General features: G+C 39.2%; 1 protein-coding gene across 16 annotated transcripts in view; it reads left to right on the forward strand.

The window, feature by feature from the left end:
- LOC144655576 (von Willebrand factor D and EGF domain-containing protein-like) overlaps positions 1 to 17424 on the forward strand; it is a 118204-nt gene that overhangs the window by 78230 nt on the left and 22550 nt on the right. The window lies entirely within an intron of this gene.

Here is a 17424-nt window from a genome sequence, read left to right on the forward strand (position 1 = left end):
TAAAATGCACAAACAGCACTTATGCTGTTCTTATTCGCTAACTGCTCGCCTCCATTTATCAAAGATTAATGGAACGAATGTCAGCGTGTTTTCAAGGTAAACCGAAAAATATCCAGGATCAAGAGCAAGCAATAACATTATCAAAATCTATCGTTTTCTGGTCGCGACCATGTAGAATAAGTTGATAAAGTCGTTTATTTTAGTAAACTAAAAGCTTTATGCTGTCCTCCCGTTTAGTTCGCGTTATTTTTTTTTCTTAAGTCAATAGGAAGAGAGCATTAAGACAAGGGTAATGTGGCCCTAATAAAAGTGAGGGAAAGAGGGAAATATCTGGAGGAAATTAGTATTAGTCCATTGTTTTCTATTGTCATCAGCCATTGTCTTCACCTCATCCTCCCCTTTAATCAAAGACGCCCCCAGCTTTTCAAACAGTTAGTAATTGGCAAGGGTTATTGAATAGATTGACCTGTAGAGAACAAAAGGGGAGCGAACCAGTTGAAAACTTAGAGAAAAAAAAATTGAAGCGCTTTTCCCGAGAACACAACACAGGGGCCACTGCCAGGGCATAGCGTAGAATGCCTATTTATTGTTCTCTGGAAATTTATTTACAGTCGGAGAAAGTGTATAGGTCTGTCATGACGTTTGTTAATATTCATAGATGCTCAGAACGTGCTGTTTTCATTGGTTGCTATGGACGCGCGACAATACTTAATATTAGCTCATGATGCGGCAGTAAACAAAACCGTAAACGCAGCGACTATTTTTTCTTCGTTTGTTTTGCGAAAGTCTAACATCCACGTATAAACCATTTTGCTTTTGCTTTTTTATTTGTTTTTAGGGAGGTTTCGTTGAGTCAAATGTGAACTTGTATCATTGGAAACAAAGCGCATTTCATTTTATCTGCTCGAGCAAGAGGATTGTGTCGTAAATAATATAAATCCTCAGCTGTATGCAGTTTGCGCGCGAAAGCGAAAACAAACTATAAACAACCTTTCTGGTTCTGTCTTCGGATGCTTTTTACCTTTTGTGTAACCAAAACAGCCGGTGAGTGAATTTAAAGGATGGTTACCATATGCACGAAAGTTCAAAAGCACAGGGGCTTTTTGTGCACCCCATTCTAAGTAAAGGAGATAATTTAACTCGGTCATTAACTAATGGGTATTTCGAAAGGATGGCTGTTAAATGATATACACAACAGCTGCCAGAAAGCATGTAATTGAATAAACGAGTGCAATGTTGCTTTCCTGTCGACAAAAAAAAAATGTTAACAAGCTTAAGTGTAAACTCTTTATACGGAGCACTGCATGTAATATGCTTTTGTTCGTTTTATTCGTTATTAAAACCGGTTTTACGTTTTAGTGTTCGGGATGTGTATTGTAGTTCTTCTAAACGTTAACGTATATTTATTGTAAGTTTCCTTACCTTTTAAAGCGTTTTCAGCCCAATTTGTTGAGCTCTTTGTAGCTTTTGCTTGCGCTTCCACCAAAAGCCGGTTTCTTTCCGCCTTAGTTAGTTCTGCAAACCGTTTCTTTTTTTCAACATGTGCCTCACTTGGACTCTTTAATCCATGACGTTGCTTAAGTGCATATGTTGAGTAATAATGCACGCGCGTGACGTAGGCAGCCTGCTTTATGGAGTTTTATAAAATAATTTAGATAGTACGCGCGCGCTCATTGGTCGATAGGTGAGTTTAGATGAGAGTACAGTATATGTAAACACGGTTGTGACGTCACGCTTTCTGTGTTTCCCGGCACAATTTAAAAACATTATAAAACTGCCAAAAAGACTTGCAAAGTAATTTCAAGTACGATATTAAAGAAATGGAAAACAATACTATATTTGATATGTGTTCCGGCTTTCTCTTCCCGTATGAACCCGAGGAAAAAAGCAAAAGAAGGAAGAACCGCAGAGCTCAAGCGAACGACAAAATATGCAACAAAATACGCAGTAAACATTTTTCAAGTAAATTTTTTCATTTAATTACCACAATAAAATTCCCTATAAGACATTCTTTATTAGAATAAATTATAGGTCAACGCAAACCAAACCATATGCTACAAACTGTAAATCTTTAAGCTTAAATTCAAACTTTGCACGGCCGATCGGTTGCCGTCTTTTTGCCGGCAAATCTGCTTAAAATGCGTGTTATCGGGCTGCCAAATCATCCAGGCAAGTTCACTTCACTTGCAAGAGCGTTTAAGCACAGTGGCATTCATTTCCAGCTTAAATAAACTCCTCATCTTGAAGTTCTTTCCCTACAGATCCGTATTTTTTAGCATTTCGTTTAGTTTTTGCCAAACTTTCCGTATTTTTCTGCAAGATTTACGTGGAATCGCTTTCGTCGACACGGCGCTACTTGCCACAATTTTTACTTGAACTTTTATAACACGAATTTTGATTGGTTCATGTGTTGTCAAATGCGCGTTTTGAGAAAATCTATTTCAATCAAGAAGTAAATAAACCAAATTCTCTTATTTTTCGAATTATTTTTGAAAAAAATATTTTATAAAAGCAATAGAGGATTTTTTCCGTGTTTACATAGCCTTATCTAAACACTCGGGTGGTTGGGAGAATTCTCGAAAGTTATGCAAACCCTCGACTGCGTCTCGGGTTTGCATAACTGTCTCGAATTCTCCCAACCCCCCTCGTGTTTAGATGAGCCTATGTAAACACGGAAAAAGTCCTCTATTGCTTAAATAATGATCTCAAACTGACCAATCAATCAAAGGTGGATAAATGGTTCCATTATTGCAAATTTGATTTCATTCTTTCTTTCAATATTCCATTCTTGATTTGAATGGCCGTTTTCATACTAGAGTCGTGTTACCCGTCTGGACGAGCTTCGGCAAAAAAATTGTTGTTCGTCTGGTTATGCGTCTCCAGTATAAAGACGGGCACAAGACGAGTTACCCGTTTAGACGAGCTACCTTTTGAAATGCGTCTTGAAGAACGAATAACGAAAGGAAGCTCGTCCATACGCGTAACGCGTTGTGTGCCCATTTTTTCGACTTTTTTGCTTGTCTACAAGCAAAAAGAAGAAGAATAGCGTTTACCTGGGCTAAAATCTGAACCGGAAGGGATTGCATTCTTGTTAACTCTCAAGGGACTGTTTTAATTTCTCAAGGGAATACTTTCCGCTGTGGGTGATCAAAGCGCGTGACTTGTAAAGTGTCACTCTATAGTTGTGCTTCAGCACTTCCGTTCTTGTAGAAAAAACGTGACTTGTCAAATTTACAAACATTATATAAGAATCAAAAACGTGAGTAGCCCAAATCTTATGTCACATAACCAATTAAGAATGTAAAAGGGTTCAGCGCTCGAAGGCAGCGAAGTTTAAAACGATTAAGAACGCAATTTTTACTAGTACAAGTTTTTATGCGCTAATATTAATTAACCTGAAATCACATAGCGAAAACAAAGACCGCTTGGACATGTCCAAGCTATTTAAAACTATCACTACGTCAGACCCATGTCACGCGATCTCTCGCTTGTAGCTATAAATAACCATTCGCCTATTTTCAGTTTGAATACTCTGCGCTCTGTTTGTGTGAAATATTTATTGTTGTGTTACTCAAGCGTTTGGCTTGGAGCGAGTACAAGTCGTACAATTTACCCGGAACGTGTTAAATATTGCAAAACAACGACTTATTTTCTGGATATCCCAATTTTTTGTTTTGAGTTTACGGTATTTTGAGAATCGAAACGTTATCGAAACGTAATGTGTCAAAGCAGGGGATACACGTCATCGCGCCAGGGGAATTACCAAAAGCTTGTCGGAAGACGCTAAATGGAGAAACACGATGGGATAACCTTTATAGTCTACTCTTTATTTTGGCGTGATTTGGCTTTCTTTTAAATGAACTGGTTTGGGTTATTTTATTGAACATTCGGAACAAAATAAATATTTGCATGCGTAAGCAGGCATTTTTTTCCGGCTAGGCATGTGGTTTTAAAAAGCAAAAGATGACGTGGTAAAGGAAATTCATGTCACGTTCACTCCGTGACTAACGCAAACACGACTTGTGTGTTTCTCAAGTGACTGCTTTTCTAACGATTTTACTGTGCGGCGCCGTGCCTTTAATTTAGCCAAAGCACTGAAAGAGGTCAGGAGGTCAAACATTACCCGCACGAACACACTAAAACGTTGCTCATTTCGTGACAATTGATTATTTCTGCTGAGTTGCACAATTTAGAATTGCAACATCATCTAGCAAAGCGCACTATTACTAAAAATAGATTTCGCCACATGATACCCCCCCCCCCCCCCCTCCCTGCGTGAGTCGGACAACAATTTTAGTTTTGGCAAAGGCTTCGTATGGAGGGGACGCATTCTTGACAAAAAAATGGAGCGAGAAAGGCACAATTTGAGGCCGAGATTCTCGAAAGGCTCGAAAAATGATAGATTTCAAATATTTTTGCTTTAGTAAGTGAAAAACAGATTGAAGGTATCCAAAAAATGGCCCAAAATTGAATTTATTAGTCGAAGATCCGGCAATAACACCTTGATTCCCAGTGCAAAATTATTCAGGCTGCCGAGAAATTTAAGCGGCGGATAGCGAATTGCTATCAAATTATATAATTGCGAAGGATACTGTATGTTTGCTTCATTTAGGCACCGGAAAGATCGTCGGTTGCAAGAAGTTCAGAATTCTTCCCGAATTTGACGGCACTGATCGCCGGCTATCCGATCTGTTTCGACACATGATAGATAGAGGGCGAAAATATTATGCTATTCAAACGCCTTTCTAATGGAATTGACGGCGGGTTTGATTTAAATAAAGCTATTTATATTTATCCCCATTACTATTACAGACTGCAGCTACAGCTGCCGAGCTCCAACAGTGAATATTAAATAGTATTTGCCGCGACAATTGTGTAACGAAATTGACCTCTTTAAATATTCGGGTCAGGCAAGGGGACCGATCGGACGAGCGTTTCTTTGTGTAATTTTGTGGTGGCATAAATCTGAGGTTAGCTCTGTTGTGTTGCAAAATGTGCCACTAAGAACAGTGTAAACGTTTTGCATTTCTCATAAAAATAAATGTTTTCTTTCAGCAAATCCCGGCAGCAAATCGGGCCTTTATAATCCATTCAATAACTGAGAGTAAAACATTTTACACATTTATTGAATAATCGCTCTGTTTGACAAACCTTTTGTTTCAAACTTTATTTAGGCACCGGAAAGATCGTCGGTTGCAAGAAATTCAGAATTCTTCCCGAATTTGACGGCACTGATCGCCGGTCATCCGATCTGTTTCGACACATGATAGATAGAGGGCGAAAATATTATGCTATTCAAACGCCTTTCTAATGGAATTGACGGCGGGTTTGATTTTAATAAAGCTGTTATTTAACCCCATTACTATTACAGACTATTATGAGCTCGATCAGTGTATATTAAATAGTATTTGCCGCGACAATTGTGTAACGAAATTGACCTCTTAAAATATTCGGGTCAGGCAAGGGGACCGATCGGACGAGCGTTTCTTTGTGTAATTTTGTGGTGGCATAAATCTGAGGTTAGCTCTGTTGTGTTGCAAAATGTGCCACTAAGAACAGTGTAAACGTTTTGCATTTCTCATAAAAATAAATGTTTTCTTTCAGCAAATCCCGGCAGCAAATCGGGCCTTTATAATCCATTCAATAACTGAGAGTAAAACATTTTACACATTTATTGAATAATCGCTCTGTTTGACAAACCTTTTGTTTCAAACCACGGTTTGAGCTTTCTACGTTGCACAGGTAAGGCTTTCTCTCGAAATCCGAGCCAATCTGGCCATGGTTTTGTGAAACAAGCGCTAAATATGCCTCCAAAGTGCCCGCCAACCATACATTGCTCTTACAGAGAGCGGTTTTGACTCACACCGGGGGTCAAATTCTGTGACGTCATTAGTGAGCTTCGCTAATTGCAACATCATTAAATGTGTTAAGTGATATTTATAAGTGTTTTTGTAGCCTGTTGTGAAATTACTTCCGGTGGAAGTAGTAAGTAAACGTTAAACGTTTCTTCTGTTCAGAAGTAAATGCATCGATCGCAATTAGAAAAATAACAGCAACTGTTTTGCTGGAAATGTAGTCGTTAGAAATGGCATGTGTAGCTGTAAGGTAAAGAATAACGCGAGGAGAAGCGGCTTTTGGTAATATCCAAACGAAAATTTACTTCTCAGTGTGGGGTTAAGATTGCGTGACGAGACAAAAGGTAACTCTGTCGTGCGTAACCTAACCTGCGATCAGGCGTTATTTTTCTGCATTAGGCCGAGTAGAAAACTTTCTAACTCGAAAGGAAACGACTATTTCGATTAAACATGTTAAAGGCAAACGTCAAAGTTTACCTTTTTTTAACCAAGCCAAAGTATATGAGTCGCAAAGCACCCAGTCGTCGCGACTGACAAATACAGCATTTACTCCGCGAAAATAAAAAATACTTGAACTGAAAGACGTTTGAATTCTTCCATGATATGTTTGAAAAACAATGCCCAGGATAAACCTTCTACTCATACTAACCTCATGCAAAAAAAAGTCGATATCTCGAAGAGATCTTTGATTCTTTATTTGAGTCCCTTTGCCCTTTGCTTATAATTACATGTAAACTTAGCAAAAATTCGGGAGAGGCATAAATACTGTTTGTTAGTTCTAAACTCAGTTATAGATTGCTTGGCAAAAATTTTACCATGCCATTTTACCATGCATTAAGAGATTGATGAAATGTGTATCTCATTATCATAATTACTGTTCTTTGTAGTGTGGGCACTGGGAATTAAATGTTTAGGTTGCAGGATGATTTTTTATGTACATGATTGTACCTTATCTGGCTTTATTTCACAACAGGCTACAAAAACACTTATAAATATCACTTAACACATTTAATGATGTTGCAATTAGCGAAGCGCACTAATGACGTCACAGAATTTGACCCCCCGGTGTGAGTCAAAATTCGGACAAACAAACCGCTCTGTAAGAGCAATGTATGATTGGCGGGCACTTTGGAGGCATATTTAACGATTGTTTCACAAAACCATGGCCAGATTGGCTCGGACTTCGGAAAGCCTTACCTGTGCAACGTAGAAAGCTCAAGCCGTGGTTTGAAACAAAAGGTTTGTCAAACAGAGCGATTATTCAATAAATGTGTAAAATGTTTTACTCTCAGTTATTGAATGGATTATAAAGGCCCGATTTGCTGCCGGGATTTGCTGAAAGAAAACATTTATTTTTATGAGAAATGCAAAACGTTTACACTGTTCTTAGTGGCACATTTTGCAACACAACAGAGCTAACCTCAGATTTATGCCACCACAAAATTACACAAAGAAACGCTCGTCCGATCGGTCCCCTTGCCTGACCCGAATATTTTAAGAGGTCAATTTCGTTACACAATTGTCGCGGCAAATACTATTTAATATACACTGATCGAGCTCGGCAGCTGTAGCTGCAGTCTGTAATAGTAATGGGGTTAAATAACAGCTTTATTAAAATCAAACCCGCCGTCAATTCCATTGGAAAGGCGTTTGAATAGCATAATATTTTCGCCCTCTATCTATCATGTGTCGAAACAGATCGGATGACCGGCGATCAGTGCCGTCAAATTCGGGAAGAATTCTGAATTTCTTGCAACCGACGATCTTTCCGGTGCCTAAATAAAGCAATCCTTCGCAATTATATAATTCGATAGTAATTCGCTATCCGCCGCTTAAATTTCTCGGCAGCCTGAATAATTTTGCACTGGGAATCAAGGTGTTATTGCCGGATCTTCGACTAATAAATTCAATTTTGGGCCATTTTTTGGATACCTTCAATCTGTTTTTCACTTACTAAAGCAAAAATGTTTGGAATCTATCATTTTTCGAGCCTTTCGAGAATCTCGGCCTCACATTGTGTCGGTCCCCTCCATACAAAGCCTTTGCCCAAACTAAAATTGTTGTCCGACTCACGCAGAGCGGGGGGGGGGGGGGGGGGGGGGTATCATGTGGCGAAATCTATTTTTAGTAATAGTGCGCTTCGCTAGATGATGTTGCAATTCTAAATTGTGCAACTCAGCAGAAATAATCAATTGTCGCGAAATGAGATCCATTTGGTTAACTATTAGCAACGTTTTAGTGTGTGAAAGACTTGTACGAGTACAAATTTGCGTTTTTAATCGTTTTAGGTTAAATTAATATTAGCGCCTAAAGACTTGTACTAGTAAAAATTGCGTTCTTAATCGTTCTAAACTTCACTGCCTTTGAGCGTTGAACCGCTTACATTCTTAATTGGTTATGTGACGTAAGATTTGGGCTACTCACGTTTTTGATTCTTATATAATGTTTGTAAATTTGACAAGTCACGTTTTTTCTACAAGAACGGAAGTGCTGAAGCACAACTATAGAGTGACACTTACAAGTCACGCGCTTTGACCACCCACAGCGGAAAGTATTCCCTTGAGAGTTAACAAGAATGCGATCCCTTCCGGTTCAGATTTGAGTCCACTAAACGCTATTCTTCTCTTTTTTGCTTGTTTACAAGCAATAAAAGTCGAAAAAAAGGTGTTATCGTTTTGGGGGACCCTATTTGGCAGAATGACAGAATGTCAATATTTTGCTTGCCACTACCTTTTACTCCAGTTTGCTAGCAGAAAGCTGTTATTTTTGGTTTTAGGCAATAATAAGACTGTCATCGTCACCATTCCATCGTATAGACCCCCTATTTGGGGGGAGGGGGGGGGGTGGGTAAGCAACATGCAAAACTTTCCAGTTGTATGCTATGTGCAGCTGTAACATACCAGTTATGATGAGGGTATGGATATTTTCAAGAGCAAACCTTTCTTTGTTCTTGGTTAACTTTGAGAGTTGCGAAGTTAGAAGGTTATGCATAGACTACTAATGATATTCTTGATTGATCAATTTTTCCTCGCGAAGCGAGGCCGAAGGCCGAGCGTAGCGGGGTGTATAATTTTGTCCCTCAAAGGGCTCAGGCGGGATGAAATCTCGTGTGGAGTTTACGGTCATGTATATATATATATATATATTTGTGAGCTTGGTGTCTGGCGGAAATGACGACACACGGCCGCCGCGCGCTGGTGGCCTAATGGTAAGGCGTCGAACTTGAAATCAGATCTTCGGGACTGAGGGCGCGGGTTCGAATCCAGCTAGGTTTTTTTTTTTTTTTTTTTTTTTTTTTTTTTTCCTTATTTTTTTTGTGGGTTCGAATCCCGAGCCTTTCATTTTTATAGTTTTTCTTTTCGGATTAAAATAACACTGATTTCCACATAATACTCCCTCAACGCCTATTCAGGCTATAAACCTTTCATCGCCATCAGGGGCGCGCGGGCGGAGGGTTCGAATCCTCCTGCCGTTCGTTCTTCTTTTTTTTTTAATGCCCTCAAATAAATGTCCAAACTGCGACTATCCAATAATTTGTCGATGATTTTGAAAATAGCCTGCGCTTCCCAACGCTTTATACCTCTTTACGAACCTGAAAAAGCCGCCATCTTCAAAGCGGAGTAGACCCTGGGAACGAGGGTGTCGCGGCCATGCCCGTTACTAATTTTTAACAAATATATCTTCCTGCCTACTGTGGAAAATTGAATATGTACAATGTTCAACTTCAAATAATCCACTCCTTATTTATAACACCACCCCCCCCCCCCCCCCCCCCGCCTCCCCAACCCAGAGCTTCGCGAGGCCCTGCGAGTCACGTATTACTAGTTTAACTCTTATTTGGTGTTGTTCATGGTGAAAAGGGATACATATCATCTTCCTCTCTTGATATCATATCTAAAGAAAATAACATGAATATAAAAATCAGTCTAAAAAAGTATAAAGGGGAAATAACTGGGGAGCTCCGCTTTTAGGCTTGCCTAAATCTATATATTACCCTTCTCATTGAATTTAAAAGATACCACGAATAAAAAAGGACTTCTTTGAAATGGCGTTTCTGAACGGAGAAGCGACAACGACGGCAACACCAAGGACAAAAACGATAGAAAACACAATTTATAGTAGACTTGCCGGCAAATGTCGCAAGAATTACTGTATCATTCAAATCTCTGTTCCGGCTGAAAAACTAAACATCGAAGACAGCCGGTTCGAGTCCAAATTATAATAAACGAAAATGCAACGCAGAATTTGAACATTACTCGTTGTTCAAATACACACTCGTTGTTCAAATACACACGTGCACGAGCTTGCACTAACTGATCCTCTTGAATAGCGTTGACCTGTGTGGTCTTAAACGTCCGAGTCCAGAAATAAAAAAATTGCTTGCTTAAAAACATGCAGTCTACTTTGGAAAGCCGTTTTTAGGAAAATTACGTTAAAGATGCGCTGTCAGCGAGCTCGATACCAAAGACGAAAGTCTCGAAACAAAAAGCATAATGAACGGAACAATAGCTTGCTCGTGCGTTTTGCATCTTGTAAATTTCTCAGCCGTCCTCTGCAAAACAATAGGGACTTTAATATACCTGGACGGCTGAAATCGAGGACAGTAAAAGGAAGGTAGAATTTTGCGAGGAGGACTGGGACGATGTCGACGTTCTTGGCGGGAACTTCCAACGTTAAGAGCCGGCGTGTGTGAACGGAGGACGGCTTCGTTAGTGGATCAATAATTTTTTTAGCCCAAAACATGCGAAGAAAAAACATTTAGCGCTTTTAGCCCAAAGTCGGGGACCAGAAAGCACTATTTTCATTCACAGGGTACAAATTCCAAGTGAAATTTTTGTAGAAACATAGGCAAGAAAGATAATTTCACGCACGTGGCTTTGCCATCAGCGTTTATGCAAAGCACAGCATATATATTAGCAATCGCAAATGAAACTTGACTTCTTAAGTTTTTATCAGTACCAAACCAAGAAAGCCATAAAGGACCACCTAACACAGTAACAAAATTAAAAATAATGAGATTTTTCAACGAAATCATACAAAAAGCACTCCTATTCACTGGTGGACGGCAAAACTCTACCTCTCACGTCCTCGACAACAGCTGGACGGAGCTGGACCATCCTCGTACCCAGGGTCTTCGTTCCCTTTGACCAGCGGTCAGAAAACGAGCGACCCTGGAATGTTCCGATTGGAAGTCCGAAAATATAGGACTTCCGGTTGAATTGCGCATGCCCGACCGCTAAAAAGAAAGATGGCGCCTGAAGTGGAGGAAAGATAAAATCTTGCGAGAGATTCTACTGAACGGCAAGCAACTGGAGGTCCTTTAGATCTTGTTTACCAAATGACCGCATCTTTTGCGGATTTATGGATTGTGTTTGCAGTCACTCGCAGACTTCTACAAATTTTAATTCATCAACACTATAACACTATAAAGCCACTAGGGAACCTGAAGAATTCTCAACTCATTTTTGCTCACCTCGAAACCCTGGTACAGAAACAAAATCTGTAATATAGAGCTCCTGAAAACGGCAGAATAAGTTTTTAAATCATACGAGGGTTTAACTGTTGCACGTTGTGGACGAAACACATATACATGTAGATTGCTTTGACTGGCATGGTATGTAAAATGTGGATTGCTATTTTAACAGGCGATATTACAGATAGCTATAGTTTTTAATGGTCATACTGTGTATCACAATTTTTTAATAGCTGTATTGTTTGTGAAATCCTGTAAATCTGTTTCTATAAATTAAATTGTAAGATTGTTTGAAAACCTAATAATTATATTGACAAAGCAGTGCAGACGAGTGGTGGTTAATTTGTAGTTTGCCAACAGTAAAACTTTTTGTCTTATCACTTTGTGTTTGAATTCAATAGGGAAACAAATCCACAAGCATACTGAAACATGTACAACCATTAATAGGCTTAACTTTGGTCCAGATTGTACTTCTTATTGATTTATTGATTGTACTTCTTATTGATTTACTCCTACATGGCCCAGTCAAACTAAGCATTGATGCACCCATTCAACTAAATTTCTAAATTGTTTTGTTACAAGCTGGACACCCTTGGGACCAGCTCTAGCTTTTAATCTTAAACATAGTTTTCAAATTCCCTGGTAAAACTTAAATTTCCCTGACCAAGAAAATTTAGAAATCAGGTAAAATTGCAGCCTCTGACCATCCCCTACAGTCATCCTTTCCACCTATCACAAAGATAGCCTGTTTCTTTTTTTTTCCTTTTTGTTTTGTTTCATTTGTTGTTGACAAGTCAAACTGTCAAAATTAAAGTTGACTAAGGGTAAATTTAGGGTGGCAGGGTAGCCTAATAATTAAGGAGCTGGACTCCAGATCGAGTGGTCTAGGTTCAAGCACTGGCCACGGTACTGCATTGTATTCTTGAGCAAGGCACTTTACTCTTATAGTGGCTTTCTCCACCCAGGTGTATAAATGGAGTGCCAGCGAATGTACTGCTGGAGGTAACCCTGTGATGGATTAGAATCCCATCCAGGGGCGGGGGGGGGGGGGGGGGGACGAAATATTCTTAGTCGCTTTGTGCTACGGAAACTGGGATAAGCTCTGGCCTGATCAGCCACTAGGCTTGAATGTAGATTTTATCTAAGGATAATGATTTTAAGAAAAACGACAATTTTTTTAAGTTTCAAAGACATGTTTCGACAGAGCATCTGTCATCTTCAGTTGAAAGGTTTACAAAGCACAGTGAGTTGAATAATAAGTAGAAAAAATGCTAATTAAGACAAGTAGTAACAACAGAACGTGAAAATGTGTGAATTAGAAGGATAATTTTAGATTTACATGGTGTAATTGCTGATTGAGGCAAGGTAGTTCCTTTTGAATATGGATAGCCTCCTTTATCTTAAGTTGAAAGCTGGTAGAGGCGTGATCTAAAATATGAAAGCAATCTGTTGAACACAAGGAGCGACAGCGTTCAGAATTCTGAAGGTGTTTGAAAATGTGGGAGGCCTTATCACTGGCTAAGTGCTCACGCACGCGTGTGGCAAAATGTCGGGTGGTTTCGCCGACATAACAGGCATTACAGCCCGCACATGCAAACTTGTAAACCACACACGAACGGAGACCGCCAGGGATAGGGTCTTTCACTCCAAAAAGATTACCGATCTTAAAAGAAGAAAAAACTAGTTTGATATCTAAATCATTACAATAGCGCTTAATTAAGTGTCTAATCTTTTTCTGAGAGACGACAGAAAAATAGCCTACGTACGGCAGCTTAAAGTAAAATGTGGGCAAAGTAGTAGGGAGGGAGCCCCGGGGACAATGGTTGCTATGGATACCAGTGATGTAACGGTTAACTACTTTTTCAATTAAATGGGCAGGGAAAAGGTTCTTTTTTAGAATTTCAGTAAGCTTGGTTATGTCCTCGTGTAACCCCAACCAGGTGTTATTGATCTTGTAGGCCCGGTCGACAAGAGTTCTAATGAGACCTACTTTGTACGAGTACGAGGTGAAGCTAAAATAATTAGTTAATAGCCCAGTAAAGGTTTTCTTGCGGTAAACTCTAGTAAGGAAAGAATTAGGGTCATTATTATCGATAAGAACATCAAGAAAGGGTAATTGGCGATTAAGTTCTTTTTCCATGGTAAACCTTATGTTAGGGTGCCTAGAGTTAATGTAGTTAAAAAATACAACAGCATCGTGCTCCGAGTGAAATAAACAAAAAGTGTCGTCAACATACCTACGATAAAATAAAATTTCAGACCCTTGAAAATTTTCCAACCATAGTTTTTCATGATGCCCCATAAAAAGATTTGCTAATACGGGAGCAAGGGGAGACCCCATGGCCACTCCGTCAATTTGGTCATAGAAAGAGCCGTTAAATAAAAAATGAGTTTGGGCAGTGGCTACAGTGAAGAGGCTTCCAAGTTCAGTTTTACTTAACTTAAGGTCGGGATTGCCCTTGGAAATGTAAGATCCGAAGATGTTTCGACTTAAGATAGATTTACTTTGGCCCATTGAGCATTGAAACATGGCAAACTCTGCAAGTTGATTGGTCAAAATAATATCACACATGTGTGGATATCATTTTTATCCACACATGTGTGATACCATTTATCTCGATTTGCTACCACTCGCTAAAACACTGCAGTTTATATAATAATATTGAGTTAATACTGTGCACTCCAAAAACACTTGTGGAGGCATTTTTAAAAAGCCAAAATATGGCAACATACATGTAAAAATGGGAATTTAACAGTGGAATCTTCTACACCTTATCTCTGGTATCTGAGCAACATCCTTTATCTATACTTAACTTGCCAACCAGAATACGTTTTTAAAAAGCACTCTACCAGTATTATTTCTCAATGTTAATTAATTCATACCTCTTCCTCTCCTATGTTAAGTTAACTTTTTTTATCGTAAATTATTATTGTTATTAAAAAATCAAACAAGGGCATCAAATTAGCTAGCTATATTTTGCCCTTTTTCATTTCTCTTCTACTTGTTTTGCTTTATATTTATCTTTGTAATTTTGGAATGGGATTAATAAATAATACGAAAGCATGAAAATGAAAAATCTTCTACATAGTGGCTCTTCAAATCCCACTGATTCCAGATTGAAGTGGAATTTAGTAGTGTTGTAGCCTGCGACCTAGAGAAAAATCCTTGGAGCAAGGACCTATCCGAATACAGCCGCCTCTCACGCAGCAAGCGGATTGGAGCGTGAGAGGCGGCTGCATTCGCAGGCTAGCAGGGACCAGAACCAACAACAAACCCACATATTAGGCTGGGTGTGGGAATCGAACCTGGGTAATATTGGTGGAGGATGAGCACTCTCGCCACTGATTTGAACATGAACTTGGAGTAAACTAAAATTATGTGACCTCAGTCATAGTTAACTTAAGAATAATATCTGAGATCTCTGAAACCAAACTAGAAGTGTTAGTAAAAAGGCATTCTCCTATGGGGATCCACAGTGGAGGGGTATACTCTATACTCCCACATACAGCATATAACGAGGGGCGTCACCCTATAAGGTCTATTTCTTTAACCTAATTGAACATCATAAATAGGGTACCGGGAATTTCAACATCACATTGTCATAAGCACCAGGGTACAAAGGTATTTTTTTAAACATTTCCTTCCTGCAGTTAGTCCCTTGGATTCAACACAAACAAAAATACTGATTGTCAGGCATCAGAGAAATATAGTGTCCTTTCATTTTCAATGATGGTGACTCAAAACTTGAAGAAAGGTAAAATTACTAATTAATGTTTTATAATAACATAACATAACATGAACTTTATTTAAATTCGAATTTTAGAGTAGTCTGAAAAAGGCTAATATCTTCGAGAACATAAATTGTATTAATATCTATTACATCTATATTTACATGAAAAAAAAAGTGAAAAAAAATGTTAAGATATACTATTATGCCTGAAAGGAGATTACTTTTAGGAGTCTCCTAAAACCAGTTAAAGTAGGCTCAGATCTTACATTATTAGGTAAGGAGTTCCAGGCCTTAGATGCAAAATAACGAAAAGAGTTGAGGCCATAAGTAGTTGTAATGAAAGGTGTCAGCAAGAGGGTCACTAACAATGTAAGTTAAAGGATTTTGACTGCCTGGCAGTGATATGCAAGGTAGTGAAGAAAAATGTACGTTCACACAGCAAATGCTAAAAAATAACATTTAATAATATTCTATTCCATTCGCTCTGTAAATAAAACGTCCATAAAGCTTAAAATAAATACTACGGCATAGAAACCTACCACTGGATATATAATTTGTGAAGATCAAATCAAAATCTCAGTCCACAGTTCTGGGTTGCGGCTACAGTTGAGTAATATTCCCATGGTAGGACAAGTTGTTTGGGCACTCCTTCTTCTAGCAGCTCGGTTGCAGCAGCCGATGAAGCAGTTTATAACGGCCTCGCCGTCGAAGAGATTATATAAACTCTCACACGTTCAGTAGCAGTCTGCGATCCGGCCGGCTCGAAAGCACAAAATATAATTTATGATTCATCATCATAGATTCGTCTACCTTCTCCTAAGCCTCTCCAGTAGAATTAGAACTGATTCGTTACTGGTTTTTGTTCTGTTAAGATCGATGGAATGTTTTCTTAAACCGTTGCAGCATCTACAGACAAGATATTTTGGAGTTCACCACTTCTGTTGTGTTTTTTCCGCCATATTGGGAATCTTGTTTACTCCCGGTGATTTCCATTGTCTTTCGAAAACCAATCAACATCGGCCCTCCAGCGGAAGTTTCGAGAGTCGCTCGTTTCTTCAAGCCTGCGCAGAAGGGACGAAGACTCGAGGTACGAGAATGGAGCTCGACGGCAACGTGCGTGGAGCGGGCATGCGCAGTATAGGCTACACGCAAAAAATTACTTCCGGTTAGCCGTCCTCGAGGTCAGCCGCCCAGGTATCTTAAAGTCCCTAGCCGGACACACGCACGGAGTCTTCGCAGACGGAATCCTGGAAGGCCAACAAGACCTTTCATTTCTAACAAATATAGCAGAATGCTCAAGAAAGGCTGGCAAATAGAATTGGATTATTCTTGCGAACAGGGTCGCAGAAGTTTTCTTCCGCCGCTTCTTCCCGTTCCCGTTCTTCCTCTATGTCTGAAGATAGTATCATCTATTCCACGAATCGTTTAAGCTAAATCTGTCCAATAGAAATATATCTTTAATTTCTGGAGTCGCGAAACACGCACACAGTCTTCGCAGATGGAATCCTGGAAGGCTAACAAGACCTTCCATTTCTAACAAATATTAATAGCAGAATGCTCAAGAAATCAAAATCCAAGCACCGGACGCTCTGTAGTTTACTCATTATTCTTCTTTCTTGCAGGACATTACTGTTGCTTTTGTTACCTCGATAAATACCAGTTACGTCGATAGTGTGTTAGAAATAGTTAAACTTTCTCGATTTACTTCCGTTCTGGGGATTTTTACTTACGATAGGGTCTAACGCATGCGCAATAAAAACTAGAAGACAAAGTTTCTGACCTGAAATCCACCTAAAAACGATCTGATCAATTCCATTTTCCCAAAGTCCGCCCCGTACCGCTGACCGACGGACTCTGGGCTCGAGATTGATTGTGGGTGCGCTAGCGTTCAAATTGCCGCTTCGCTAATTATGAATAATTAATGATGCTCATGCATTCTGCCCTACGCTGAAACCCTCACCGTTCGATGTGGAGTCTAACGCATTAATCGTTTAGGTCGCCGCGTTTTTTACCAAGCTGATGGGGTCTTTATTGTGAAAGGAGGAAAATTATGTGTGATATTCCAAAACGGCTAAGACAAAGTTTATTAAACATTTTATCGACCATCGATAACATGGTACAAATACCAGATAAAAAACTAAATACGTTGCGTTTGCATGAAACTTTTGTTGCTTGACTGTAACCGATAGAGGGTAGACTAAAACGATGAAAGCAAGAAATAAGTTTGTTGTTTTGAGTACTGCTACCAATGTTTAGGCCAACTATGAAGTAACCAAATAATTTAGTCATCCCCGACTGAGGACTAATATTACACAAGTTCGACCAGTTATAAACTATTAAAATATAATTTGGAAAACGTTAAGAA

The sequence above is a fragment of the Oculina patagonica genome, chromosome 5 (assembly GCF_052425735.1).
Source record: "Oculina patagonica isolate OP01 chromosome 5, crgOcupat, whole genome shotgun sequence".
Classification (NCBI taxonomy): domain Eukaryota; kingdom Metazoa; phylum Cnidaria; class Anthozoa; order Scleractinia; family Oculinidae; genus Oculina; species Oculina patagonica.